Source organism: Phalangium opilio, unplaced genomic scaffold (genome assembly GCF_054372755.1).
Source record: "Phalangium opilio isolate 3A_F unplaced genomic scaffold, DU_Popi_V2 ptg000077l_1, whole genome shotgun sequence".
In the NCBI taxonomy this organism is placed as follows: domain Eukaryota; kingdom Metazoa; phylum Arthropoda; class Arachnida; order Opiliones; family Phalangiidae; genus Phalangium; species Phalangium opilio.
The window spans coordinates 653,930-672,627 of NW_028324185.1; the positions used below are offsets into that span (position 1 = coordinate 653,930).

The following is an 18,698-nucleotide window of genomic DNA, read 5'->3' on the forward strand; positions in this document are numbered from 1 at the left end:
GCTCTCTAATATAAAAAAACTTTTCCAAACATTGTATTTATGCATTTTTAATGACGCATAAAAGATCTTTTACTAAAACAAACACCGAGCTTGCCAGGACTCGAACCTGGAATCTTCTGCTCCGTTGCAGACGCGTAATCCATTGCGCGACAAGCCCGTTAGAGGTCAATCAAAATGCTATTGAGGCATTGCAATATTATAAATTTCTCCTACGTTGTACTCTAATAATCATCTTTAAATGTTTATTCCGAGATTGCCAAGACTCGAACCTGGAACCTTCTGCTTCGAAGCCAGACGCTTTATCCATTACGCTACAAGCTTTTGCTAAGTATTTTAAACAACTTTTCCAAACATTGTATTTATGCATTTTTTTTGACGCATAAATATCTTTTACTAGAATAAAGACCGAGCTTTCCAGGACTTGAACCTGGAATCTTCTGCTCCGTAGGCTGACGCGTTATCCATTGCGCCACAAGCCCGTTAGCTGTTTATCTAGATGCTATTGAAGCATTGCAATATTATAAATTTCCCTTCCGTTATACTGTAATTATCATCTTTAAATGTTAATACCGAGCTCGCCAGGACTCGAATCTGGATTCTTCTGCTTCGAAGGCAGACGCGTTATCCATTGCGCTACAAGCCCTTGCTTTTTACTATAAAAAACTTTTCCAAACATTGTATTTATGCATTTTTTATGACGCATAAAAGACCTTTCACTAAAACAAACAACGAGCTTGCCAGGACTCGAACCTGGAATCTTCTGCTTCGAAGGCAGACGCGTTATCCATTACGCTACAAGCCCTTGCTCTCTAATATAAAAAACTTTTCCAAACATTGTATTTATGCATTTTTAATGACGCATAAAAGATCTTTTACTAAAACAAACACCGAGCTTGCCAGCACTCGAACCTGGAATCTTCTGCTCCGCAGGCAGACGCGTTATCCATTGCGCCACAAGCCCGTTAGCTGTTTATCTAGATGCTATTGAAGCATTGCAATATTATAAATTTCCCTTCCGTTATACTCTAATTATCATCTTTAAATGTTAATACCGAGCTCGCCAGGACTCGGACCTGGAATCTTCTGCTTCGAAGGCAGACGCGTTATCCATTACGCTACAAGCCCTTGCTTTCAACTATAAAAAACTTTTCCAAACATTGTATTTATGCATTTTTTATGACGCATAAAAGACCTTTCACTAAAACAAACAACGAGCTTGCCAGGACTCGAACCTGGAAACTTCTGCTTCGAAGGCAGACGCGTTATCCATTACGCTACAACCCCTTGCTCTCTTGTATAAAAAACTTTTCCAAACATTGTGTTTATGCATTTTTAATGACGCATAAAAGATCTTTTACTAAAACAAACACCGAGCTTGCCAGGACTCGAACCTGGAATCTTCTGCTCCGTAGGCAGACGCGTTATCCATTGCGCTACAAGCCCTTGCTTTTTACTATAAAAAACTTTTCCATACATTGTATTTATGCATTTTTTATGACGCATAAAAGACCTTTCACTAAAACAAACAACGAGCTTGCCAGGACTCGAACCTGGAATCTTCTGCTTCGAAGGCAGACGCGTTATCCATTACGCTACAAGCCCTTGCTCTCTAATATAAAAAACTTTTCCAAACATTGTATTTATGCATTTTTAATGACGCATAAAAGATCTTTTACTAAAACAAACACCGATCTTGCCAGCACTCGAACCTGGAATCTTCTGCTCCGCAGGCAGACGCGTTATCCATTGCGCCACAAGCCCGTTAGCTGTTTATCTAGATGCTATTGAAGCATTGCAATATTATAAATTTCCCTTCCGTTATACTCTAATTATCATCTTTAAATGTTAATACCGAGCTCGCCAGGACTCGAACCTGGAATCTTCTGCTTCGAAGGCAGACGCGTTATCCATTACGCTACAAGCCCTTGCTTTCAACTATAAGAAACTTTTCCAAACATTGTATTTATGCATTTTTTATGACGCATAAAAGACCTTTCACTAAAACAAACAACGAGCTTGCCAGGACTCGAACGTGGAATCTTCTGCTTCGAAGGCAGACGCGTTATCCATTACGCTACAAGCCCTTGCTCTCTAATATAAAAAAACTTTTCCAAACATTGTATTTATGCATTTTTAATGACGCATAAAAGATCTTTTACTAAAACAAACACCGAGCTTGCCAGGACTCGAACCTGGAATCTTCTGCTCCGTTGCAGACGCGTAATCCATTGCGCGACAAGCCCGTTAGAGGTCGATCAAAATGCTATTGAGGCATTGCAATATTATAAATTTCTCCTACGTTGTACTCTAATAACCATCTTCATGTGTTTATTCCGAGATTGCCAAGACTCGAACCTGGAACCTTCTGCTTCGAAGCCAGACGCTTTATCCATTACGCTACAAGCTCTTGCTCCGTGTTATAAACAACTTTTCCAAACATTGTATTTATGCATTTTTTATGACGCATAAAGATCTTTTACTAAAACAAACACCGAGCTTGCCAAAACTCGAACCTGGAATCTTCTGCTCCGTAGGCAGACGCGTTATCCATCGCGCCACAAGCCCGTTAGCTGTTTATATAGATGCTATTGAAGCATTGCAATATTATAAATTTCCCTTCCGTTATACTCTAATTATCATCTTTAAATGTTAATACCGATCTCGCCAGGACTCGAACCTGGAATTTTCTGCTCCGTAGGCAGACGCGTTATCCATTGCGCCACAAATCCGTTAGCTGATTATCTAGATGCTATTGAAGCATTGCAATATTATAAATTTCCCTTCCGTTATACTCTAATTATCATCTTTAAATGTTAATACCGAGCTCGCCAGGACTCGAACCTGGAATCTTCTGCTCCGTTGCAGACGCGTAATCCATTGCGCGACAAGCCCGTTAGAGGTCGATCAAAATGCTATTGAGGCATTGCAATATTATAAATTTCTCCTACGTTGTACTCTAATAATCATCTTTATGTGTTTATTCCGAGATTGCCAAGAGTCGAACCTGGAACCTTCTGCTTCGAAGCCAGACGCTTTATCAATTACGCTACAAGCTCTTGCTCCGTATTATAAACAACTTTTCCAAACATTGTATTTATGCATTTTTGTGACGCATAAAAGATCTTTCACTAAAACAAACACCGAGCTTGCCAGGACTCGAACCTGGAATCTTCTGCTTCGAAGGCATACGCGTTATCCATTACGCTTCAAGCCCTTGTTCTCTAACATAAAAAACTTTTCCAAACATTGTATTTATGCATTTTTAATGACGCATAAAAGATCTTTTACTAAAACAAACACCGAGCTGGCCAGGACTCGAACCTGGAATCTTCTGCTCCGTAGGCAGACGCGTTATCCATTGCGCCACAAGCCCGTTAGCTGTTTATCTAGATGCTATTGAAGCATTGCAATATTATAAATTTCCCTTCCGTTATACTCTAATTATCATCTTTAAATGTTAATACCGAGCTCGCCAGGACTCGAACCTGGAATTTTCTGCTCCGTAGGCAGAAGCGTTATCCATTGCGCCACAAGCCCGTTAGCTGTTTATCTATATGCTATTGAAGCATTGCAATATTATAAATTTCCCTTCCGTTATACTCTAATTATCATCTTTAAATGTTAATACCGAGCTCGCCAGGACTCGAACCTGGAATCTTATGCTCCGCTGGCAGACGCGTAATCCATTACGCTACAAGCCTTTGCTTTCTACTATAAAAAAACTTTTCCAAACATTGTATTTAGGCATTTTTTATGACGCACAAACGATCTTTCACTAAAACAAACACCGAGCTTGTCAGGACTCGAACCTGGAATCTTCTGCTTCAAAGGCAGACGCGTTATCCATTACGCTACAAGCCCTTGCTCTCTAATATAAAAAACTTTTCCAAACATTGTATTTATGCATTTTTAATGACGCATAAAAGATCTTTAACTAAAACAAACACCGAGCATGCCAGGACTCGAACCTGGAATCTTCTGCTCCGTAGGCAGACGCGTTATCCATTGCGCCACAAGCCCGTTAGCTGTTTATCTAGATGCTATTGAAGCATTGCAATATTATAAATTTCCCTTCCGTTATACTCTAATTATCATCTTTAAATGTTAATACCGAGCTCGCCAGGACTAGAACCTGGAATCTTCTACTTCGAAGGCAGACGCGTTATCCATTACGCTACAAGCCCTTGCTCTCTAACATAAACAACTTTTCCAAACATTGTATTTATGCATTTTTTATGACGCATAAAGATCTTTTACTAAAACAAACACCGAGTTTGCCAGGACTCGAACCTGGAATCTTCTGCTCCGTAGGCAGACGCGTTATCCATTGCGCCACAAGCCCGTTAGCTGTTTATCTAGATGCTATTGAAGCATTGCAACATTATAAATTTCCCTTCCGTTATACTCAATTATCATCTTTAAATGTTAATACCGAGCTCGCCAGGACTCGAACCTGGAATCTTCTGCTCCGTTGCAGACGCGTAATCCATTGCGCGACAAGCCCGTTAGAGGTCGATCAAAATGCTATTGAGGCATTGCAATATTATAAATTTCTCCTACGTTGTACTCTAATAATCATCTTTAAATGTTTTTTCCGAGATTGCCAAGACTCGAACCTGGAACCTTCTGCTTCGAAGCCAGACGCGTTATCCATTACGCTAAAAGCCCTTTCTTTCTACTATAAAAAACCTTTCCAAACATTGTATTTATGCATTTTTTATGACGCATAAAGATATTTTACTAAAACAAACACCGAGCTTGCCAGGACTCGAACCTGGAATCTTCTGCTCCGTAGGCAGACGCGTTATCCATTGCGCCACAAGCCCGTTAGCTGTTTATCTAGATGCTATTGAAGCATTGCAACATTATAAATTTCCCTTCCGTTATTCTCAATTATCATCTTTAAATGTTAATACCGAGCTCGCCAGGACTCGAACCTGGAATCTTCTGCTTCGAAGGCAGACGCGTAATCCATTACGCTACAAGCCCTTGTTCTCTAACATAAAAAACTTTTCCAAACATTGTATTTATGCATTTTTAATGACGCATAAAAGATCTTTTACTAAAACAAACACCGAGCTTGCCAGGACTCGAACCTGGAATCTTCTGCTCCGTAGGCAGACGCGTTATCCATTGCGCCACAAGCCCGTTAGCTGTTTATCTAGATGCTATTGAAGCATTGCAATATTATAAATTTCCCTTCCGTTATACTCTAATTATCATCTTTAAATGTTAATACCGAGCTCGCCAGGACTCGAACCTGGAATTTTCTGCTCCGTAGGCAGAAGCGTTATCCATTGCGCCACAAGCCCGTTAGCTGTTTATCTATATGCTATTGAAGCATTGCAATATTATAAATTTCCCTTCCGTTATACTCTAATTATCATCTTTAAATGTTAATACCGAGCTCGCCAGGACTCGAACCTGGAATCTTATGCTCCGCTGGCAGACGCGTAATCCATTACGCTACAAGCCTTTGCTTTCTACTATAAAAAAACTTTTCCAAACATTGTATTTAGGCATTTTTTATGACGCACAAACGATCTTTCACTAAAACAAACACCGAGCTTGTCAGGACTCGAACCTGGAATCTTCTGCTTCAAAGGCAGACGCGTTATCCATTACGCTACAAGCCCTTGCTCTCTAATATAAAAAACTTTTCCAAACATTGTATTTATGCATTTTTAATGACGCATAAAAGATCTTTAACTAAAACAAACACCGAGCATGCCAGGACTCGAACCTGGAATCTTCTGCTCCGTAGGCAGACGCGTTATCCATTGCGCCACAAGCCCGTTAGCTGTTTATCTAGATGCTATTGAAGCATTGCAATATTATAAATTTCCCTTCCGTTATACTCTAATTATCATCTTTAAATGTTAATACCGAGCTCGCCAGGACTAGAACCTGGAATCTTCTACTTCGAAGGCAGACGCGTTATCCATTACGCTACAAGCCCTTGCTCTCTAACATAAACAACTTTTCCAAACATTGTATTTATGCATTTTTTATGACGCATAAAGATCTTTTACTAAAACAAACACCGAGTTTGCCAGGACTCGAACCTGGAATCTTCTGCTCCGTAGGCAGACGCGTTATCCATTGCGCCACAAGCCCGTTAGCTGTTTATCTAGATGCTATTGAAGCATTGCAACATTATAAATTTCCCTTCCGTTATACTCAATTATCATCTTTAAATGTTAATACCGAGCTCGCCAGGACTCGAACCTGGAATCTTCTGCTCCGTTGCAGACGCGTAATCCATTGCGCGACAAGCCCGTTAGAGGTCGATCAAAATGCTATTGAGGCATTGCAATATTATAAATTTCTCCTACGTTGTACTCTAATAATCATCTTTAAATGTTTTTTCCGAGATTGCCAAGACTCGAACCTGGAACCTTCTGCTTCGAAGCCAGACGCGTTATCCATTACGCTAAAAGCCCTTTCTTTCTACTATAAAAAACCTTTCCAAACATTGTATTTATGCATTTTTTATGACGCATAAAGATATTTTACTAAAACAAACACCGAGCTTGCCAGGACTCGAACCTGGAATCTTCTGCTCCGTAGGCAGACGCGTTATCCATTGCGCCACAAGCCCGTTAGCTGTTTATCTAGATGCTATTGAAGCATTGCAACATTATAAATTTCCCTTCCGTTATTCTCAATTATCATCTTTAAATGTTAATACCGAGCTCGCCAGGACTCGAACCTGGAATCTTCTGCTTCGAAGGCAGACGCGTAATCCATTACGCTACAAGCCCTTGTTCTCTAACATAAAAAACTTTTCCAAACATTGTATTTATGCATTTTTAATGACGCATAAAAGATCTTTTACTAAAACAAACACCGAGCTTGCCAGGACTCGAACCTGGAATCTTCTGCTCCGTAGGCAGACGCGTTATCCATTGCGCCACAAGCCCGTTAGCTGTTTATCTAGATGCTATTGAAGCATTGTAATATTATAAATTTCCCTTCCGTTATACTCTAATTATCATCTTTAAATGTTAATACCGAGCTCGCCAGGACTCGAACCTGGAATTTTCTGCTCCGTAGGCAGAAGCGTTATCCATTGCGCCACAAGCCCGTTAGCTGTTTATCTATATGCTATTGAAGCATTGCAATATTATAAATTTCCCTTCCGTTATACTCTAATTATCATCTTTAAATGTTAATACCGAGCTCGCCAGGACTCGAACCTGGAATCTTATGCTCCGCTGGCAGACGCGTAATCCATTACGCTACAAGCCTTTGCTTTCTACTATAAAAACTTTTCCAAACATTGTATTTAGGCATTTTTTATGACGCATAAACGATCTTTCACTAAAACAAACACCGAGCTTGTCAGGACTCGAACCTGGAATCTTCTGCTTCAAAGGCAGACGCGTTATCCATTACGCTACAAGCCCTTGCTCTCTAATATAAAAAACTTTTCCAAACATTGTATTTATGCATTTTTAATGACGCATAAAAGATCTTTAACTAAAACAAACACCGAGCATGCCAGGACTCGAACCTGGAATCTTCTGCTCCGTAGGCAGACGCGTTATCCATTGCGCCACAAGCCCGTTAGCTGTTTATCTAGATGCTATTGAAGCATTGCAATATTATAAATTTCCCTTCCGTTATACTCTAATTATCATCTTTAAATGTTAATACCGAGCTCGCCAGGACTAGAACCTGGAATCTTCTACTTCGAAGGCAGACGCGTTATCCATTACGCTACAAGCCCTTGCTCTCTAACATAAACAACTTTTCCAAACATTGTATTTATGCATTTTTTATGACGCATAAAGATCTTTTACTAAAACAAACACCGAGTTTGCCAGGACTCGAACCTGGAATCTTCTGCTCCGTAGGCAGACGCGTTATCCATTGCGCCACAAGCCCGTTAGCTGTTTATCTAGATGCTATTGAAGCATTGCAACATTATAAATTTCCCTTCCGTTATACTCAATTATCATCTTTAAATGTTAATACCGAGCTCGCCAGGACTCGAACCTGGAATCTTCTGCTCCGTTGCAGACGCGTAATCCATTGCGCGACAAGCCCGTTAGAGGTCGATCAAAATGCTATTGAGGCATTGCAATATTATAAATTTCTCCTACGTTGTACTCTAATAATCATCTTTAAATGTTTTTTCCGAGATTGCCAAGACTCGAACCTGGAACCCTCTGCTTCGAAGCCATCCGCTTTATCCATTACGCTACAAGCTCTTGCTCCGTATTATAAACAACTTTTCCAAACATTGTATTTATGCATTTTTTATGACGCATAAAGATCTTTTACAAAACAAACACCGAGCTTGCCAGGACTCGAACCTGGAATCTTCTGCTCCGTATGCAGACGCGTTATCCATTGCGCCACAAGCCCGTTAGCTGTTTATCTAGATGCTATTGAAGCATTGCAACATTATAAATTTCCCTTCCGTTATACTCAATTATCATCTTTAAATATTAATACCGAGCTCGCCAGGACTCGAACCTGGAATCTTCTGCTTCGAAGGCAGACGCGTAATCCATTACGCTACAAGCCCTTGCTCTCTAATATAAAAAACTTTTCCAAACATTGTATTTATGCATTTTTTTGACGCATAAAGATTTTTTACTAAAACAAACACCGAGCTTGCCAGGACTCGAACCTGGAATCTTCTGCTCCGTAGGCAGACGCGTTATCCATTGCGCCACAAGCCCGTTAGCTGTTTATCTAGATGCTATTGAAGCATTGCAACATTATAAATTTCCCTTCCGTTATACTCAATTATCATCTTTAAATATTAATACCGAGCTCGCCAGGACTCGAACCTGGAATCTTCTGCTTCGAAGGCAGACGCGTTATCCATTACGCTACAAGTCCTTGCTCTCTAATAAAACAACTTTTCCAAACATTGTATTTATGCATTTTTTATGACGCATAAAGATCTTTTACTAAAACAAACACCGAGCTTGCCAGGACTCGAACCTGGAATCTTCTGCTCCGTAGGCAGACGCGTTATCCATTGCGCCACAACCCCGTTAGCTGTCTATCTAGATGCTATTGAAGCATTGCAACATTATAAATTTCCCTTCCGTTATACTCAATTATCATCTTTAAATATTAATACCGAGCTCGCCAGGACTCGAACCTGGAATCTTCTGCTTCGAAGGCAGACGCGTTATCCATTACGCTACAAGCCCTTGCTTTCTACTATAAAAAACTTTTCCAAACATTGTATATATGCATTTTTTATGACGCATAAAAGACCTTTCACTAAAACAAACAACGAGCTTGCCACGACTCGAACCTGGAATCTTCTGCTTCGAAAGCAGACGCGTTATCCATTACGCTACAAGCCCATGCTCTCTAATATAAAAATCTTTTCCAAACATTGTATTTATGCATTTTTAATAACGCATAAAAGATATTTTACTAAAACAAACACCGAGCTTGCCAGGACTCGAACCTGGAATCTTCTGCTCCGTAGGCAGACGCGTTATCCATTGCGCCACAAGCCCGTTAGCGGTTTATCTAGATGCTATTGAAGCATTGCAATATTATAAATTTCCCTTCCGTTATACTCTAATTATCATCTTTAAATGTTAATACCGAGCTCGCCAGGACTTGAACCTGGAATCTTCTGCTCCTTAGGCAGACGCGTTATCCATTGCGCGACAAGCCCGTTCGAGGTCGATCAAAATGCTATTGAGGCATTGCAATATTATTAATTTCTCCTAGGTTGTACTCTAATAATCATCTTTAAATATTTATTCCGAGATTGCCAAGACTCGAACCTGGAACCCTCTGCTTCGAAGGCAGACGCGTTATCCATTACGCTACAAGCCCTTGCTTTCTACTATAAAAAGTTTTACCAAACATTGTATTTATGCATTTTTCATGACGCATAAGAGACCTTTCACTAAAACAAACAACGAGCTTGCCAGGACTCGAACCTGGAATCTTCTGCTTCGAAGGCAGACGCGTTATCCATTACGCTACAAGCCCTTGCTCTCTAATATAAAAAACTTTTCCAAACATTGTATTTATGCATTTTTTATGACGCATAAAGATCTTTTACTAAAACAAACACCGAGCTTGCCAGGACTCGAACCTGGAATCTTCTGCTCCGTAGGCAGACGCGTTATCCATTGCGCCACAAGCCCGTTAGCTGTCTATCTAGATGCTATTGAAGCATTGCAACATTATAAATTTCCCTTCCGTTATACTCAATTATCATCTTTAAATATTAATACCGAGCTCGCCAGGACTCGAACCTGGAATCTTCTGCTTCGAAGGCAGACGCGTTATCCATTACGCTACAAGTCCTTGCTCTCTAATAAAACAACTTTTCCAAACATTGTATTTATGCATTTTTTATGACGCATAAAGATCTTTTACTAAAACAAACACCGAGCTTGCCAGGACTCGAACCTGGAATCTTCTGCTCCGTAGGCAGACGCGTTATCCATTGCGCCACAAGCCCGTTAGCTGTCTATCTAGATGCTATTGAAGTATTGCAACATTATAAATTTCCCTTCCGTTATACTCAATTATCATCTTTAAATATTAATACCGAGCTCTCCAGGACTCGAACCTGGAATCTTCTGCTTCGAAGGCAGACGCGTTATCCATTACGCTACAAGCCCTTGCTTTCCACTATAAAAACTTTTCCAAACATTGTATTTATGCATTTTTATGACGCATAAAAGACCTTTCACTAAAGCAAACACCGAGCTTGCCAGGACTGGAACCTGGAATCTTCTGCTTCGAAGGCAGACGCGTTATCCATTACGCTACAAGCCCTTGCTCTCTAATATAAAAAACTTTTCCAAACATTGTATTTATGCATTTTTTTTGACGCATAAAGATCTTTTACTAAAATAAAGACCGAGCTTTCCAGGACTTCAACCTGGAGTCTTCTGCTCCGTAGGCAGACGCGTTATCCATTGCGCCACAAGCCCGTTGGCTGTTTATCTAGATGCTATTGAAGCATTGCAATATTATAAATTTCCCTTCCGTTATACTCTAATTATCATCTTTAAATGTTAATACCGAGCTCGCCAGGACTCGAACCTGGAATCTTCTGCTCCGTAGGCAGACGCGTAATCCATTGCGCGACAAGCCCGTTAGAGGTCGATCAAAATGCTATTGAGGCATTGCAATATTATACATTTTTCCTACGTTGTACTCTAATAATCATCTTTAAATGTTTTTTCCGAGATTGCCAAGACTCGAACCTGGAACCCTCTGCTTCGAAGCCATACGCTTTATCCATTACGCTACAAGCTCTTGCTCCGTATTAAAAACAACTTTTCCAAACATTGTATTTATGCATTTTTTATGACGCATAAAGATCTTTTACGAAACAAACACCGAGCTTGCCAGGACTCGAACCTGGAATCTTCTGCTCCGTAGGCAGACGCGTTATCCATTGCGCCACAAGCCCGTTAGTTGTTTATCTAGATGCTATTGAAGCATTGCAATATTATAAATTTCCCTTCCGTTATACTCTAATTATCATCTTGAAATGTTAATACCGAGCTCGCCAGGACTCAAACCTGGAATCTTCTGCTCCGTAGGCAGACGCGTTATCCATTGCGCCACAAGCCCGTTAGCTGTTTATCTAGATGCTATTGAAGCATTGCAACATTATAAATTTCCCTTCCGTTATACTCTAATTATATTCTTTAAACGATAATACCGAGCTCGCCAGGACTCGAACCTGGAATCTTCTGCTCCGTAGGCAGACGCGTTATCCATTGCGCCACAAGCCCGTTAGTTGTTTATCTAGATGCTATTGAAGCATTGCAACATTTTAAATTTCCCTTCCGTTATACTCTAATTATCATCTTTAAATGTTGATACCGAGCTCGCCAGGACTCGAACCTGGAATCTTCTGCTCCGTAGGCAGACGCGTTATCCATTGCGCCACAAGCCCGTTAGCTGTTTATCTAGATGCTATTGAAGCATTGCAATATTATAAATTTCCCTTCCGTTATACTCTAATTATCATCTTTAAATGTTAATACCGAGCTCGCCAGGACTCGAACCTGGAATCTTCTGCTCCGTAGGCAGACGCGTTATCCATTGCGCCACAAGCCCGTTAGCTGTTTATCTAGATGCTATTGAAGCATTGCAATATTATAAATTTCCCTTCCGTTATACTCTAATTATCATCTTTAAATGTTAATACCGAGCTCGCCAGGACTCGAACCTGGAATCTTCTGCTTCGAAGGCAGACGCGTTATCCATTACGCTACAAGCCCTTGCTTTCTACTATAAAAAACTTTTCCAAACATTGTATTTATGCATTTTTTATGACGCATAAAAGACCTTTCACTAAAATAAACACCGAGCTTGCCAGGATTCGAACCTGGAATCTTCTGCTTCGAAGGCAGACGCGTTATCCATTACGCTACAAGCCCTTGCTCTCTAATATAAAAACTTTTCCAAACATTGTATTTATGCATTTTTAATGACGCATAAAAGATCTTTTACTAAAAAAAACACCGAGCTTGCCAGGACTCGAACCTGGAATCTTCTGCTCCGTAGGCAGACCCGTTATCCATTGCGCCACAAGCCCGTTAGCTGTTTATCCCGATGCTATTGAAGCATTGCAATATTATCAATTTCCCTTCCGTTATACTCTAATTTTCATCTTTAAATGTTAATACCGAGCTCGCCAGGACTCGAACCTGGAATCTTCTGCTCCGTTGCAGACGCTTTATCCATTGCGCGACAAGCCCGTTAGATGTCGATCAAAATGCTATTGAGGCATTGCAATATTATAAATTTCTCCTACGTTGTACTCTAATAATCATCTTTAAATGTTTATTCCGAGATTGCCAAGACTCGAACCTGGAACCCTCTGCTTCGAAGCAAGACGCTTTATCCATTACGCTACAAGCTCTTGCTCCGTATTATAAACAACTTTTCCAAACATTGTATTTATGCATTTTTTATGACGCATAAAGATCTTTTACTAAAACAAACACCGAGCTTGCCAGGACTCGAACCTGGAATCTTCTGCTTCGAATGCAGACGCGTTATCCATTATGCTACAAGCCCTTGCTCTCTAATATAAAAAACTTTTCCAAACATTGTATTTATGCATTTTTAATGACGCATAAAAGATCTTTTACTAAAACAAACACCGAGCTTGCCAGGACTCGAACTTGGAATCTTCTGCTCCGTAGGCAGACGCGTTATCCATTGCGCCACAAGCCCGTTAGCTGTTTATCTAGATGCTATTGAAGCATTGCAACATTATAAACTTCCCTTCCGTTATACTCAATTATCCTCTTTAAATATTAATACCGAGCTCGCCAGGACTCGAACCTGGAATCTTCTGCTTCGAAGGCAGACGCGTTATCCATTACGCTACAAGTCCTTGCTCTCTAATAAAACAACTTTTCCAAACATTGTATTTATGCATTTTTTATGACGCATAAAGATCTTTTACTAAAACAAACACCGAGCTTGCCAGGACTCGAACCTGGAATCTTCTGCTCCGTAGGCAGACGCGTTATCCATTGCACCACAAGCCCGTTAGCTGTTTACCTAGATGCTATTGAAGCATTGCAACATTATAAATTTCCCTTCCGTTATACTCAATTATCATCTTTAAATATTAATACCGAGCTCGCCAGGACTCGAACCTGGAATCTTCTGCTTCGAAGGCAGACGCGTTATCCATTACGCTACAAGCCCTTGCTTTCTACTATAAAAAACTTTTCCAAACATTCTATATATGCATTTTTTATGACGCATAAAAGACCTTTCACTAAAACAAACAACGAGCTTGCCACGACTCGAACCTGGAATCTTCTGCTTCGAAGGCAGACGCGTTATCCATTACGCTACAAGCCCTTGCTTTCTAATATAAAAAACTTTTCCAAACATTGTATTTATGCATTTTTAATGACGCATAAAAGATCTTTTACTAAAACAAACACCGAGCTTGCCAGGACTCGAACCTGGAATCTTCTGCTCCGTAGGCAGACGCGTTATCCATTGCGCCACAACCCCGTTAGCTGTCTATCTAGATGCTATTGAAGCATTGCAACATTATAAATTTCCCTTCCGTTATACTCAATTATCATCTTTAAATATTAATACCGAGCTCGCCAGGACTCGAACCTGGAATCTTCTGCTTCGAAGGCAGACGCGTTATCCATTACGCTACAAGCCCTTGCTTTCTACTATAAAAAACTTTTCCAAACATTGTATATATGCATTTTTTATGACGCATAAAAGACCTTTCACTAAAACAAACAACGAGCTTGCCACGACTCGAACCTGGAATCTTCTGCTTCGAAAGCAGACGCGTTATCCATTACGCTACAAGCCCATGCTCTCTAATATAAAAATCTTTTCCAAACATTGTATTTATGCATTTTTAATAACGCATAAAAGATCTTTTACTAAAACAAACACCGAGCTTGCCAGGACTCGAACCTGGAATCTTCTGCTCCGTAGGCAGACGCGTTATCCATTGCGCCACAAGCCCGTTAGCGGTTTATCTAGATGCTATTGAAGCATTGCAATATTATAAATTTCCCTTCCGTTATACTCTAATTATCATCTTTAAATGTTAATACCGAGCTCGCCAGGACTTGAACCTGGAATCTTCTGCTCCTTAGGCAGACGCGTTATCCATTGCGCGACAAGCCCGTTCGAGGTCGATCAAAATGCTATTGAGGCATTGCAATATTAATAATTTCTCCTAGGTTGTACTCTAATAATCATCTTTAAATATTTATTCCGAGATTGCCAAGACTCGAACCTGGAACCCTCTGCTTCGAAGGCAGACGCGTTATCCATTACGCTACAAGCCCTTGCTTTCTACTATAAAAAACTTTACCAAACATTGTATTTATGCATTTTTTATGACGCATAAAAGACCTTTCACTAAAACAAACAACGAGCTTGCCAGGACTCGAACCTGGAATCTTCTGCTTCGAAGGCAGACGCGTTATCCATTACGCTACAAGCCCTTGCTCTCTAATATAAAAAACTTTTCCAAACATTGTATTTATGCATTTTTTATGACGCATAAAGATCTTTTACTAAAACAAACACCGAGCTTGCCAGGACTCGAACCTGGAATCTTCTGCTCCGTAGGCAGACGCGTTATCCATTGCGCCACAAGCCCGTTAGCTGTCTATCTAGATGCTATTGAAGCATTGCAACATTATAAATTTCCCTTCCGTTATACTCAATTATCATCTTTAAATATTAATACCGAGCTCGCCAGGACTCGAACCTGGAATCTTCTGCTTCGAAGGCAGACGCGTTATCCATTACGCTACAAGTCCTTGCTCTCTAATAAAACAACTTTTCCAAACATTGTATTTATGCATTTTTTATGACGCATAAAGATCTTTTACTAAAACAAACACCGAGCTTGCCAGGACTCGAACCTGGAATCTTCTGCTCCGTAGGCAGACGCGTTATCCATTGCGCCACAAGCCCGTTAGCTGTCTATCTAGATGCTATTGAAGTATTGCAACATTATAAATTTCCCTTCCGTTATACTCAATTATCATCTTTAAATATTAATACCGAGCTCTCCAGGACTCGAACCTGGAATCTTCTGCTTCGAAGGCAGACGCGTTATCCATTACGCTACAAGCCCTTGCTTTCTACTATAAAAAACTTTTCCAAACATTGTATATATGCATTTTTTATGACGCATAAAAGACCTTTCACTAAAACAAACAACGAGCTTGCCACGACTCGAACCTGGAATCTTCTGCTTCGAAGGCAGACGCGTTATCCATTACGCTACAAGCCCTTGCTCTCTAATATAAAAAACTTTTCCAAACATTGTATTTATGCATTTTTAATGACGCATAAAAGATCTTTTACTAAAACAAACACCGAGCTTGCCAGGACTCGAACCTGGAATCTTCTGCTTCGTAGGCAGACGCGTTATCCATTGCGCCACATGCCCGTTAGCTGTTTATCCAGATGCTATTGAAGCATTGCAATATTATAAATTTGCCTTCCGTTATACTCAATTATCATCTTTAAATATTAATACCGAGCTCGCCAGGAGTCGAACCTGGAATCTTCTGCTTCGAAGGCAGACGCGTTATCCATTACGCTACAAGCCCTTGCTTTCCACTATAAAAACTTTTCCAAACATTGTATTTATGCATTTTTATGACGCATAAAAGACCTTTCACTAAAGCAAACACCGAGCTTGCCAGGACTGGAACCTGGAATCTTCTGCTTCGAAGGCAGACGCGTTATCCATTACGCTACAAGCCCTTGCTCTCTAATATAAAAAACTTTTCCAAACATTGTATTTATGCATTTTTTTTGACGCATAAAGATCTTTTACTAAAATAAAGACCGAGCTTTCCAGGACTTCAACCTGGAGTCTTCTGCTCCGTAGGCAGACGCGTTATCCATTGCGCCACAAGCCCGTTGGCTGTTTATCTAGATGCTATTGAAGCATTGCAATATTATAAATTTCCCTTCCGTTATACTCTAATTATCATCTTTAAATGTTAATACCGAGCTCGCCAGGACTCGAACCTGGAATCTTCTGCTCCGTAGGCAGACGCGTAATCCATTGCGCGACAAGCCCGTTAGAGGTCGATCAAAATGCTATTGAGGCATTGCAATATTATACATTTTTCCTACGTTGTACTCTAATAATCATCTTTAAATGTTTTTTCCGAGATTGCCAAGACTCGAACCTGGAACCCTCTGCTTCGAAGCCATACGCTTTATCCATTACGCTACAAGCTCTTGCTCCGTATTAAAAACAACTTTTCCAAACATTGTATTTATGCATTTTTTATGACGCATAAAGATCTTTTACAAAACAAACACCGAGCTTGCCAGGACTCGAACCTGGAATCTTCTGCTCCGTAGGCAGACGCGTTATCCATTGCGCCACAAGCCCGTTAGTTGTTTATCTAGATGCTATTGAAGCATTGCAATATTATAAATTTCCCTTCCGTTATACTCTAATTATCATCTTGAAATGTTAATACCGAGCTCGCCAGGACTCAAACCTGGAATCTTCTGCTCCGTAGGCAGACGCGTTATCCATTGCGCCACAAGCCCGTTAGCTGTTTATCTAGATGCTATTGAAGCATTGCAACATTATAAATTTCCCTTCCGTTATACTCTAATTATATTCTTTAAACGATAATACCGAGCTCGCCAGGACTCGAACCTGGAATCTTCTGCTCCGTAGGCAGACGCGTTATCCATTGCGCCACAAGCCCGTTAGTTGTTTATCTAGATGCTATTGAAGCCTTGCAACATTTTAAATTTCCCTTCCGTTATACTCTAATTATCATCTTTAAATGTTAATACCGAGCTCGCCAGGACTCGAACCTGGAATCTTCTGCTCCGTAGGCAGACGCGTTATCCATTGCGCCACAAGCCCGTTAGCTGTTTATCTAGATGCTATTGAAGCATTGCAATATTATAAATTTCCCTTCCGTTATACTCTAATTATCATCTTTAAATGTTAATACCGAGCTCGCCAGGACTCGAACCTGGAATCTTCTGCTTCGAAGGCAGACGCGTTATCCATTACGCTACAAGCCCTTGCTTTCTACTATAAAAAACTTTTCCAAACATTGTATTTATGCATTTTTTATGACGCATAAAAGACCTTTCACTAAAATAAACACCGAGCTTGCCAGGATTCGAACCTGGAATCTTCTGCTTCGAAGGCAGACGCGTTATCCATTACGCTACAAGCCCTTGCTCTCTAATATAAAAACTTTTCCAAACATTGTATTTATGCATTTTTAATGACGCATAAAAGATCTTTTACTAAAAAAAACACCGAGCTTGCCAGGACTCGAACCTGGAATCTTCTGCTCCGTAGGCAGACCCGTTATCCATTGCGCCACAAGCCCGTTAGCTGTTTATCCCGATGCTATTGAAGCATTGCAATATTATCAATTTCCCTTCCGTTATACTCTAATTTTCATCTTTAAATGTTAATACCGAGCTCGCCAGGACTCGAACCTGGAATCTTCTGCTCCGTTGCAGACGCTTTATCCATTGCGCGACAAGCCCGTTAGATGTCGATCAAAATGCTATTGAGGCATTGCAATATTATAAATTTCTCCTACGTTGTACTCTAATAATCATCTTTAAATGTTTATTCCGAGATTGCCAAGACTCGAACCTGGAACCCTCTGCTTCGAAGCAAGACGCTTTATCCATTACGCTACAAGCTCTTGCTCCGTATTATAAACAACTTTTCCAAACATTGTATTTATGCATTTTTTATGACGCATAAAGATCTTTTACTAAAACAAACACCGAGCTTGCCAGGACTCGAACCTGGAATCTTCTGCTTCGAATGCAGACGCGTTATCCATTATGCTACAAGCCCTTGCTCTCTAATATAAAAAACTTTTCCAAACATTGTATTTATGCATTTTTAATGACGCATAAAAGATCTTTTACTAAAACAAACACCGAGCTTGCCAGGACTCGAACTTGGAATCTTCTGCTCCGTAGGCAGACGCGTTATCCATTGCGCCACAAGCCCGTTAGCTGTTTATCTATATGCTATTGAAGCATTGCAACATTATAAACTTCCCTTCCGTTATACTCAATTATCCTCTTTAAATATTAATACCGAGCTCGCCAGGACTCGAACCTGGAATCTTCTGCTTCGAAGGCAGACGCGTTATCCATTACGCTACAAGTCGTTGCTCTCTAATAAAACAACTTTT

General features: G+C 40.3%; 83 non-coding genes across 83 annotated transcripts; all 83 read right to left on the reverse strand.

The window, feature by feature from the left end:
• Positions 1–570: 570 nt before the first annotated feature.
• On the reverse strand, positions 571–643 carry TRNAR-UCG (transfer RNA arginine (anticodon UCG)). Its single transcript has one exon. It is a non-coding gene; the product is annotated as a tRNA-Arg (tRNA).
• An 86-nt stretch (positions 644–729) lies between these two features.
• On the reverse strand, positions 730–802 carry TRNAR-UCG (transfer RNA arginine (anticodon UCG)). The gene has a single exon. It is a non-coding gene; the product is annotated as a tRNA-Arg (tRNA).
• An 86-nt stretch (positions 803–888) lies between these two features.
• Positions 889–961, reverse strand: TRNAR-GCG (transfer RNA arginine (anticodon GCG)). Its single transcript has one exon. It is a non-coding gene; the product is annotated as a tRNA-Arg (tRNA).
• Positions 962–1,052: 91 nt separating this feature from the next.
• TRNAR-UCG (transfer RNA arginine (anticodon UCG)) lies at positions 1,053–1,125 on the reverse strand. Its single transcript has one exon. It is a non-coding gene; the product is annotated as a tRNA-Arg (tRNA).
• An 86-nt stretch (positions 1,126–1,211) lies between these two features.
• Positions 1,212–1,284, reverse strand: TRNAR-UCG (transfer RNA arginine (anticodon UCG)). The gene has a single exon. It is a non-coding gene; the product is annotated as a tRNA-Arg (tRNA).
• An 86-nt stretch (positions 1,285–1,370) lies between these two features.
• Positions 1,371–1,443, reverse strand: TRNAR-ACG (transfer RNA arginine (anticodon ACG)). The gene has a single exon. It is a non-coding gene; the product is annotated as a tRNA-Arg (tRNA).
• An 86-nt stretch (positions 1,444–1,529) lies between these two features.
• Positions 1,530–1,602, reverse strand: TRNAR-UCG (transfer RNA arginine (anticodon UCG)). Its single transcript has one exon. It is a non-coding gene; the product is annotated as a tRNA-Arg (tRNA).
• Positions 1,603–1,852: 250 nt separating this feature from the next.
• On the reverse strand, positions 1,853–1,925 carry TRNAR-UCG (transfer RNA arginine (anticodon UCG)). The gene has a single exon. It is a non-coding gene; the product is annotated as a tRNA-Arg (tRNA).
• An 86-nt stretch (positions 1,926–2,011) lies between these two features.
• TRNAR-UCG (transfer RNA arginine (anticodon UCG)) lies at positions 2,012–2,084 on the reverse strand. Its single transcript has one exon. It is a non-coding gene; the product is annotated as a tRNA-Arg (tRNA).
• Positions 2,085–3,300: 1,216 nt separating this feature from the next.
• On the reverse strand, positions 3,301–3,373 carry TRNAR-ACG (transfer RNA arginine (anticodon ACG)). Its single transcript has one exon. It is a non-coding gene; the product is annotated as a tRNA-Arg (tRNA).
• Positions 3,374–3,464: 91 nt separating this feature from the next.
• On the reverse strand, positions 3,465–3,537 carry TRNAR-ACG (transfer RNA arginine (anticodon ACG)). Its single transcript has one exon. It is a non-coding gene; the product is annotated as a tRNA-Arg (tRNA).
• A 251-nt stretch (positions 3,538–3,788) lies between these two features.
• On the reverse strand, positions 3,789–3,861 carry TRNAQ-UUG (transfer RNA glutamine (anticodon UUG)). The gene has a single exon. It is a non-coding gene; the product is annotated as a tRNA-Gln (tRNA).
• An 86-nt stretch (positions 3,862–3,947) lies between these two features.
• Positions 3,948–4,020, reverse strand: TRNAR-ACG (transfer RNA arginine (anticodon ACG)). Its single transcript has one exon. It is a non-coding gene; the product is annotated as a tRNA-Arg (tRNA).
• A 249-nt stretch (positions 4,021–4,269) lies between these two features.
• TRNAR-ACG (transfer RNA arginine (anticodon ACG)) lies at positions 4,270–4,342 on the reverse strand. The gene has a single exon. It is a non-coding gene; the product is annotated as a tRNA-Arg (tRNA).
• Positions 4,343–4,753: 411 nt separating this feature from the next.
• TRNAR-ACG (transfer RNA arginine (anticodon ACG)) lies at positions 4,754–4,826 on the reverse strand. Its single transcript has one exon. It is a non-coding gene; the product is annotated as a tRNA-Arg (tRNA).
• A 90-nt stretch (positions 4,827–4,916) lies between these two features.
• TRNAR-UCG (transfer RNA arginine (anticodon UCG)) lies at positions 4,917–4,989 on the reverse strand. The gene has a single exon. It is a non-coding gene; the product is annotated as a tRNA-Arg (tRNA).
• Positions 4,990–5,075: 86 nt separating this feature from the next.
• On the reverse strand, positions 5,076–5,148 carry TRNAR-ACG (transfer RNA arginine (anticodon ACG)). The gene has a single exon. It is a non-coding gene; the product is annotated as a tRNA-Arg (tRNA).
• A 91-nt stretch (positions 5,149–5,239) lies between these two features.
• TRNAR-ACG (transfer RNA arginine (anticodon ACG)) lies at positions 5,240–5,312 on the reverse strand. The gene has a single exon. It is a non-coding gene; the product is annotated as a tRNA-Arg (tRNA).
• A 251-nt stretch (positions 5,313–5,563) lies between these two features.
• On the reverse strand, positions 5,564–5,636 carry TRNAQ-UUG (transfer RNA glutamine (anticodon UUG)). The gene has a single exon. It is a non-coding gene; the product is annotated as a tRNA-Gln (tRNA).
• An 86-nt stretch (positions 5,637–5,722) lies between these two features.
• On the reverse strand, positions 5,723–5,795 carry TRNAR-ACG (transfer RNA arginine (anticodon ACG)). The gene has a single exon. It is a non-coding gene; the product is annotated as a tRNA-Arg (tRNA).
• Positions 5,796–6,044: 249 nt separating this feature from the next.
• On the reverse strand, positions 6,045–6,117 carry TRNAR-ACG (transfer RNA arginine (anticodon ACG)). Its single transcript has one exon. It is a non-coding gene; the product is annotated as a tRNA-Arg (tRNA).
• Positions 6,118–6,528: 411 nt separating this feature from the next.
• TRNAR-ACG (transfer RNA arginine (anticodon ACG)) lies at positions 6,529–6,601 on the reverse strand. The gene has a single exon. It is a non-coding gene; the product is annotated as a tRNA-Arg (tRNA).
• A 90-nt stretch (positions 6,602–6,691) lies between these two features.
• Positions 6,692–6,764, reverse strand: TRNAR-UCG (transfer RNA arginine (anticodon UCG)). The gene has a single exon. It is a non-coding gene; the product is annotated as a tRNA-Arg (tRNA).
• Positions 6,765–6,850: 86 nt separating this feature from the next.
• On the reverse strand, positions 6,851–6,923 carry TRNAR-ACG (transfer RNA arginine (anticodon ACG)). The gene has a single exon. It is a non-coding gene; the product is annotated as a tRNA-Arg (tRNA).
• Positions 6,924–7,014: 91 nt separating this feature from the next.
• On the reverse strand, positions 7,015–7,087 carry TRNAR-ACG (transfer RNA arginine (anticodon ACG)). The gene has a single exon. It is a non-coding gene; the product is annotated as a tRNA-Arg (tRNA).
• A 249-nt stretch (positions 7,088–7,336) lies between these two features.
• Positions 7,337–7,409, reverse strand: TRNAQ-UUG (transfer RNA glutamine (anticodon UUG)). The gene has a single exon. It is a non-coding gene; the product is annotated as a tRNA-Gln (tRNA).
• Positions 7,410–7,495: 86 nt separating this feature from the next.
• Positions 7,496–7,568, reverse strand: TRNAR-ACG (transfer RNA arginine (anticodon ACG)). Its single transcript has one exon. It is a non-coding gene; the product is annotated as a tRNA-Arg (tRNA).
• Positions 7,569–7,817: 249 nt separating this feature from the next.
• Positions 7,818–7,890, reverse strand: TRNAR-ACG (transfer RNA arginine (anticodon ACG)). The gene has a single exon. It is a non-coding gene; the product is annotated as a tRNA-Arg (tRNA).
• Positions 7,891–8,300: 410 nt separating this feature from the next.
• TRNAR-ACG (transfer RNA arginine (anticodon ACG)) lies at positions 8,301–8,373 on the reverse strand. The gene has a single exon. It is a non-coding gene; the product is annotated as a tRNA-Arg (tRNA).
• A 90-nt stretch (positions 8,374–8,463) lies between these two features.
• TRNAR-UCG (transfer RNA arginine (anticodon UCG)) lies at positions 8,464–8,536 on the reverse strand. Its single transcript has one exon. It is a non-coding gene; the product is annotated as a tRNA-Arg (tRNA).
• Positions 8,537–8,620: 84 nt separating this feature from the next.
• TRNAR-ACG (transfer RNA arginine (anticodon ACG)) lies at positions 8,621–8,693 on the reverse strand. Its single transcript has one exon. It is a non-coding gene; the product is annotated as a tRNA-Arg (tRNA).
• A 90-nt stretch (positions 8,694–8,783) lies between these two features.
• Positions 8,784–8,856, reverse strand: TRNAR-UCG (transfer RNA arginine (anticodon UCG)). The gene has a single exon. It is a non-coding gene; the product is annotated as a tRNA-Arg (tRNA).
• An 84-nt stretch (positions 8,857–8,940) lies between these two features.
• On the reverse strand, positions 8,941–9,013 carry TRNAR-ACG (transfer RNA arginine (anticodon ACG)). The gene has a single exon. It is a non-coding gene; the product is annotated as a tRNA-Arg (tRNA).
• Positions 9,014–9,103: 90 nt separating this feature from the next.
• TRNAR-UCG (transfer RNA arginine (anticodon UCG)) lies at positions 9,104–9,176 on the reverse strand. The gene has a single exon. It is a non-coding gene; the product is annotated as a tRNA-Arg (tRNA).
• Positions 9,177–9,262: 86 nt separating this feature from the next.
• TRNAR-UCG (transfer RNA arginine (anticodon UCG)) lies at positions 9,263–9,335 on the reverse strand. Its single transcript has one exon. It is a non-coding gene; the product is annotated as a tRNA-Arg (tRNA).
• An 86-nt stretch (positions 9,336–9,421) lies between these two features.
• TRNAR-ACG (transfer RNA arginine (anticodon ACG)) lies at positions 9,422–9,494 on the reverse strand. Its single transcript has one exon. It is a non-coding gene; the product is annotated as a tRNA-Arg (tRNA).
• A 91-nt stretch (positions 9,495–9,585) lies between these two features.
• TRNAL-AAG (transfer RNA leucine (anticodon AAG)) lies at positions 9,586–9,658 on the reverse strand. Its single transcript has one exon. It is a non-coding gene; the product is annotated as a tRNA-Leu (tRNA).
• Positions 9,659–9,749: 91 nt separating this feature from the next.
• TRNAR-UCG (transfer RNA arginine (anticodon UCG)) lies at positions 9,750–9,822 on the reverse strand. Its single transcript has one exon. It is a non-coding gene; the product is annotated as a tRNA-Arg (tRNA).
• Positions 9,823–9,908: 86 nt separating this feature from the next.
• Positions 9,909–9,981, reverse strand: TRNAR-UCG (transfer RNA arginine (anticodon UCG)). The gene has a single exon. It is a non-coding gene; the product is annotated as a tRNA-Arg (tRNA).
• Positions 9,982–10,066: 85 nt separating this feature from the next.
• On the reverse strand, positions 10,067–10,139 carry TRNAR-ACG (transfer RNA arginine (anticodon ACG)). Its single transcript has one exon. It is a non-coding gene; the product is annotated as a tRNA-Arg (tRNA).
• A 90-nt stretch (positions 10,140–10,229) lies between these two features.
• TRNAR-UCG (transfer RNA arginine (anticodon UCG)) lies at positions 10,230–10,302 on the reverse strand. Its single transcript has one exon. It is a non-coding gene; the product is annotated as a tRNA-Arg (tRNA).
• An 84-nt stretch (positions 10,303–10,386) lies between these two features.
• TRNAR-ACG (transfer RNA arginine (anticodon ACG)) lies at positions 10,387–10,459 on the reverse strand. The gene has a single exon. It is a non-coding gene; the product is annotated as a tRNA-Arg (tRNA).
• Positions 10,460–10,549: 90 nt separating this feature from the next.
• TRNAR-UCG (transfer RNA arginine (anticodon UCG)) lies at positions 10,550–10,622 on the reverse strand. The gene has a single exon. It is a non-coding gene; the product is annotated as a tRNA-Arg (tRNA).
• Positions 10,623–10,706: 84 nt separating this feature from the next.
• TRNAR-UCG (transfer RNA arginine (anticodon UCG)) lies at positions 10,707–10,779 on the reverse strand. Its single transcript has one exon. It is a non-coding gene; the product is annotated as a tRNA-Arg (tRNA).
• A 570-nt stretch (positions 10,780–11,349) lies between these two features.
• TRNAR-ACG (transfer RNA arginine (anticodon ACG)) lies at positions 11,350–11,422 on the reverse strand. Its single transcript has one exon. It is a non-coding gene; the product is annotated as a tRNA-Arg (tRNA).
• Positions 11,423–11,513: 91 nt separating this feature from the next.
• On the reverse strand, positions 11,514–11,586 carry TRNAR-ACG (transfer RNA arginine (anticodon ACG)). Its single transcript has one exon. It is a non-coding gene; the product is annotated as a tRNA-Arg (tRNA).
• A 91-nt stretch (positions 11,587–11,677) lies between these two features.
• TRNAR-ACG (transfer RNA arginine (anticodon ACG)) lies at positions 11,678–11,750 on the reverse strand. Its single transcript has one exon. It is a non-coding gene; the product is annotated as a tRNA-Arg (tRNA).
• Positions 11,751–11,841: 91 nt separating this feature from the next.
• On the reverse strand, positions 11,842–11,914 carry TRNAR-ACG (transfer RNA arginine (anticodon ACG)). The gene has a single exon. It is a non-coding gene; the product is annotated as a tRNA-Arg (tRNA).
• Positions 11,915–12,005: 91 nt separating this feature from the next.
• On the reverse strand, positions 12,006–12,078 carry TRNAR-ACG (transfer RNA arginine (anticodon ACG)). The gene has a single exon. It is a non-coding gene; the product is annotated as a tRNA-Arg (tRNA).
• Positions 12,079–12,169: 91 nt separating this feature from the next.
• TRNAR-UCG (transfer RNA arginine (anticodon UCG)) lies at positions 12,170–12,242 on the reverse strand. The gene has a single exon. It is a non-coding gene; the product is annotated as a tRNA-Arg (tRNA).
• An 86-nt stretch (positions 12,243–12,328) lies between these two features.
• Positions 12,329–12,401, reverse strand: TRNAR-UCG (transfer RNA arginine (anticodon UCG)). Its single transcript has one exon. It is a non-coding gene; the product is annotated as a tRNA-Arg (tRNA).
• Positions 12,402–12,486: 85 nt separating this feature from the next.
• TRNAR-ACG (transfer RNA arginine (anticodon ACG)) lies at positions 12,487–12,559 on the reverse strand. Its single transcript has one exon. It is a non-coding gene; the product is annotated as a tRNA-Arg (tRNA).
• Positions 12,560–12,971: 412 nt separating this feature from the next.
• On the reverse strand, positions 12,972–13,044 carry TRNAR-UCG (transfer RNA arginine (anticodon UCG)). Its single transcript has one exon. It is a non-coding gene; the product is annotated as a tRNA-Arg (tRNA).
• Positions 13,045–13,130: 86 nt separating this feature from the next.
• On the reverse strand, positions 13,131–13,203 carry TRNAR-ACG (transfer RNA arginine (anticodon ACG)). The gene has a single exon. It is a non-coding gene; the product is annotated as a tRNA-Arg (tRNA).
• A 90-nt stretch (positions 13,204–13,293) lies between these two features.
• On the reverse strand, positions 13,294–13,366 carry TRNAR-UCG (transfer RNA arginine (anticodon UCG)). Its single transcript has one exon. It is a non-coding gene; the product is annotated as a tRNA-Arg (tRNA).
• An 84-nt stretch (positions 13,367–13,450) lies between these two features.
• TRNAR-ACG (transfer RNA arginine (anticodon ACG)) lies at positions 13,451–13,523 on the reverse strand. Its single transcript has one exon. It is a non-coding gene; the product is annotated as a tRNA-Arg (tRNA).
• A 90-nt stretch (positions 13,524–13,613) lies between these two features.
• On the reverse strand, positions 13,614–13,686 carry TRNAR-UCG (transfer RNA arginine (anticodon UCG)). Its single transcript has one exon. It is a non-coding gene; the product is annotated as a tRNA-Arg (tRNA).
• An 86-nt stretch (positions 13,687–13,772) lies between these two features.
• On the reverse strand, positions 13,773–13,845 carry TRNAR-UCG (transfer RNA arginine (anticodon UCG)). Its single transcript has one exon. It is a non-coding gene; the product is annotated as a tRNA-Arg (tRNA).
• An 86-nt stretch (positions 13,846–13,931) lies between these two features.
• On the reverse strand, positions 13,932–14,004 carry TRNAR-ACG (transfer RNA arginine (anticodon ACG)). The gene has a single exon. It is a non-coding gene; the product is annotated as a tRNA-Arg (tRNA).
• A 90-nt stretch (positions 14,005–14,094) lies between these two features.
• TRNAR-UCG (transfer RNA arginine (anticodon UCG)) lies at positions 14,095–14,167 on the reverse strand. The gene has a single exon. It is a non-coding gene; the product is annotated as a tRNA-Arg (tRNA).
• Positions 14,168–14,253: 86 nt separating this feature from the next.
• Positions 14,254–14,326, reverse strand: TRNAR-UCG (transfer RNA arginine (anticodon UCG)). The gene has a single exon. It is a non-coding gene; the product is annotated as a tRNA-Arg (tRNA).
• An 86-nt stretch (positions 14,327–14,412) lies between these two features.
• TRNAR-ACG (transfer RNA arginine (anticodon ACG)) lies at positions 14,413–14,485 on the reverse strand. The gene has a single exon. It is a non-coding gene; the product is annotated as a tRNA-Arg (tRNA).
• A 91-nt stretch (positions 14,486–14,576) lies between these two features.
• TRNAL-AAG (transfer RNA leucine (anticodon AAG)) lies at positions 14,577–14,649 on the reverse strand. Its single transcript has one exon. It is a non-coding gene; the product is annotated as a tRNA-Leu (tRNA).
• A 91-nt stretch (positions 14,650–14,740) lies between these two features.
• TRNAR-UCG (transfer RNA arginine (anticodon UCG)) lies at positions 14,741–14,813 on the reverse strand. The gene has a single exon. It is a non-coding gene; the product is annotated as a tRNA-Arg (tRNA).
• Positions 14,814–14,899: 86 nt separating this feature from the next.
• TRNAR-UCG (transfer RNA arginine (anticodon UCG)) lies at positions 14,900–14,972 on the reverse strand. Its single transcript has one exon. It is a non-coding gene; the product is annotated as a tRNA-Arg (tRNA).
• An 85-nt stretch (positions 14,973–15,057) lies between these two features.
• TRNAR-ACG (transfer RNA arginine (anticodon ACG)) lies at positions 15,058–15,130 on the reverse strand. The gene has a single exon. It is a non-coding gene; the product is annotated as a tRNA-Arg (tRNA).
• Positions 15,131–15,220: 90 nt separating this feature from the next.
• Positions 15,221–15,293, reverse strand: TRNAR-UCG (transfer RNA arginine (anticodon UCG)). Its single transcript has one exon. It is a non-coding gene; the product is annotated as a tRNA-Arg (tRNA).
• Positions 15,294–15,377: 84 nt separating this feature from the next.
• On the reverse strand, positions 15,378–15,450 carry TRNAR-ACG (transfer RNA arginine (anticodon ACG)). The gene has a single exon. It is a non-coding gene; the product is annotated as a tRNA-Arg (tRNA).
• A 90-nt stretch (positions 15,451–15,540) lies between these two features.
• Positions 15,541–15,613, reverse strand: TRNAR-UCG (transfer RNA arginine (anticodon UCG)). The gene has a single exon. It is a non-coding gene; the product is annotated as a tRNA-Arg (tRNA).
• Positions 15,614–15,699: 86 nt separating this feature from the next.
• On the reverse strand, positions 15,700–15,772 carry TRNAR-UCG (transfer RNA arginine (anticodon UCG)). The gene has a single exon. It is a non-coding gene; the product is annotated as a tRNA-Arg (tRNA).
• An 86-nt stretch (positions 15,773–15,858) lies between these two features.
• TRNAR-ACG (transfer RNA arginine (anticodon ACG)) lies at positions 15,859–15,931 on the reverse strand. Its single transcript has one exon. It is a non-coding gene; the product is annotated as a tRNA-Arg (tRNA).
• Positions 15,932–16,021: 90 nt separating this feature from the next.
• TRNAR-UCG (transfer RNA arginine (anticodon UCG)) lies at positions 16,022–16,094 on the reverse strand. Its single transcript has one exon. It is a non-coding gene; the product is annotated as a tRNA-Arg (tRNA).
• Positions 16,095–16,178: 84 nt separating this feature from the next.
• Positions 16,179–16,251, reverse strand: TRNAR-UCG (transfer RNA arginine (anticodon UCG)). Its single transcript has one exon. It is a non-coding gene; the product is annotated as a tRNA-Arg (tRNA).
• A 570-nt stretch (positions 16,252–16,821) lies between these two features.
• TRNAR-ACG (transfer RNA arginine (anticodon ACG)) lies at positions 16,822–16,894 on the reverse strand. The gene has a single exon. It is a non-coding gene; the product is annotated as a tRNA-Arg (tRNA).
• Positions 16,895–16,985: 91 nt separating this feature from the next.
• TRNAR-ACG (transfer RNA arginine (anticodon ACG)) lies at positions 16,986–17,058 on the reverse strand. The gene has a single exon. It is a non-coding gene; the product is annotated as a tRNA-Arg (tRNA).
• A 91-nt stretch (positions 17,059–17,149) lies between these two features.
• TRNAR-ACG (transfer RNA arginine (anticodon ACG)) lies at positions 17,150–17,222 on the reverse strand. Its single transcript has one exon. It is a non-coding gene; the product is annotated as a tRNA-Arg (tRNA).
• Positions 17,223–17,313: 91 nt separating this feature from the next.
• Positions 17,314–17,386, reverse strand: TRNAR-ACG (transfer RNA arginine (anticodon ACG)). The gene has a single exon. It is a non-coding gene; the product is annotated as a tRNA-Arg (tRNA).
• Positions 17,387–17,477: 91 nt separating this feature from the next.
• TRNAR-UCG (transfer RNA arginine (anticodon UCG)) lies at positions 17,478–17,550 on the reverse strand. Its single transcript has one exon. It is a non-coding gene; the product is annotated as a tRNA-Arg (tRNA).
• Positions 17,551–17,636: 86 nt separating this feature from the next.
• TRNAR-UCG (transfer RNA arginine (anticodon UCG)) lies at positions 17,637–17,709 on the reverse strand. The gene has a single exon. It is a non-coding gene; the product is annotated as a tRNA-Arg (tRNA).
• Positions 17,710–17,794: 85 nt separating this feature from the next.
• Positions 17,795–17,867, reverse strand: TRNAR-ACG (transfer RNA arginine (anticodon ACG)). Its single transcript has one exon. It is a non-coding gene; the product is annotated as a tRNA-Arg (tRNA).
• A 412-nt stretch (positions 17,868–18,279) lies between these two features.
• TRNAR-UCG (transfer RNA arginine (anticodon UCG)) lies at positions 18,280–18,352 on the reverse strand. The gene has a single exon. It is a non-coding gene; the product is annotated as a tRNA-Arg (tRNA).
• An 86-nt stretch (positions 18,353–18,438) lies between these two features.
• TRNAR-ACG (transfer RNA arginine (anticodon ACG)) lies at positions 18,439–18,511 on the reverse strand. The gene has a single exon. It is a non-coding gene; the product is annotated as a tRNA-Arg (tRNA).
• A 90-nt stretch (positions 18,512–18,601) lies between these two features.
• On the reverse strand, positions 18,602–18,680 carry TRNAR-UCG (transfer RNA arginine (anticodon UCG)). Its single transcript has one exon. It is a non-coding gene; the product is annotated as a tRNA-Arg (tRNA).
• Positions 18,681–18,698: the final 18 nt, after the last annotated feature.